This window comes from Anomaloglossus baeobatrachus, unplaced genomic scaffold (assembly GCF_048569485.1).
Source record: "Anomaloglossus baeobatrachus isolate aAnoBae1 unplaced genomic scaffold, aAnoBae1.hap1 Scaffold_485, whole genome shotgun sequence".
NCBI lineage: Eukaryota > Metazoa > Chordata > Amphibia > Anura > Aromobatidae > Anomaloglossus > Anomaloglossus baeobatrachus.
The window spans coordinates 165,252-166,794 of NW_027444198.1; the positions used below are offsets into that span (position 1 = coordinate 165,252).

Genomic DNA, 1,543 nt, shown 5'->3' on the forward strand with positions numbered 1-1,543 from the left:
GCAGTGACGGAAAGTCAGGCAGCCTGTCCTGTCCTGTCCTGTCCGTCCGTCTTTTTGTATCATGAATTGGAAAGACTGCAAGGGGGAGGGGAGGTGCTTGGAGGAGGAGGAGTTATTCAGATTAATTGCAGTGGGCGGCGGCTGCAAAAAGCATCATTCTTCTTGTTTTTGCTCTGCAAAACAGCCTTTTCAAGGGTTGGCTTGGGTGACAAAATGTCTTCTGTAGGCGTGGGTTTGTCTCCCTCTCCCTAAGATGTGTCCGGTATAGGCCAGGGTGCCACTCAAGGCCGTAACCAATTCGGGTTATAGCTTCTCGGCCTTTTGGCTAAGATCAAGTGTAGTTTCGGAGGACGCTACCTTGGTCGGTACTGGAAGGTGCCTGGGATTGCACGTCTGCCGGCCTTGAGGAAGTGTGTGCGCCTTCTGGTGACACATAGCCCTCTTGTGCCTGGACGGTTCCCAGGCAACGGGAGGCGATCACCTTTGTTATTTTGAAGTCCTACTGATAAACAGAAAAAAAAAAAAATTAAATCTGTTCTTATCAGTTTAATATCTGATACGTCCCCTCTCTGGGGACCATATATTAAATGGATTTTTAGAACAAGGAGATGGAAAAAATCTTGCTCTGTCCACTCCACGCATTGACCTGGTATTGCAGTACCTCCAGGACCGGTGCACCCCTTCTTAACCCAGTTTCCAAAAGCAGAACTCAATTCACCTGATTCAAATGAGCCCCATTAGTGAATTGAAAGAAAGCAAAAACTTTATATGCACCTCAATTTGGCCAATTCACTTTTCACACTTTCACCCTTTGTTTTATCTTTCACACCTTTTACTTGCTTTATTGATGCAAAAGCTGTGCCAAATAGCAAACTCATCTCCACTCAACTTGACCAACTCTGCTATGTCCCGTGCAGTATCTTATTCTCAGTCTTATCTAGATCATTTGCAATTGAATAGAATAGATCCCTTTTGGACACATTGGATTCAGCTGCTGCAGTGACTGCAGGTGTTAGAAGATGCAGACTTGGCATCAGGTGCTGTCTATCAGATTCCACTCCAATTAAAGCTTCCATTGTTTTTCGGTGTTTTCTTTGAGCAATGATGATGTCTTTAGTGATCTGTTGGCTCCCTCTCCTGGAGGAAGAGTTTGCTTGCTCTTGGACTTTCAAAAAGAGAGGTCATGATAGACATTTAGCTTCTGAGCCCAATTGGGGACAGTCATGGGTGATGAATGTTTTGCAACCTGCTGCGAAGCCTGATACCGCAATATAAGGAACGTCAAATACTAAGAATGGGCGGCCTATGAAAGAATTAGTACTTTCATTAAGCATACTTAAACGGCTAATTGGGAATAGACAAACTGTAAAAAGCCCTCTGAGAAAGCCCCTCTCTAACCTTTGTTAGTAAGCTTTTCTGTAGTCTGCCTGTTGATGTATTTTCCGTTTGAACAGTGCACAACATGAAGTGACGGAACACTGGCTTGTCACAATGTCCCCCGCTGACATCACGATAGCGCTGCTGCCTAGAAAGCCAGCTGCGC

At 45.2% G+C, this 1,543-nt stretch overlaps 1 pseudogene; it reads left to right on the top strand.

Annotated features, from left to right (window-relative positions):
* Positions 1 to 476: 476 nt before the first annotated feature.
* Positions 477 to 683, top strand: LOC142281803 (U2 spliceosomal RNA; annotated as a pseudogene).
* The last annotated feature ends 860 nt before the right edge of the window (positions 684 to 1,543 follow it).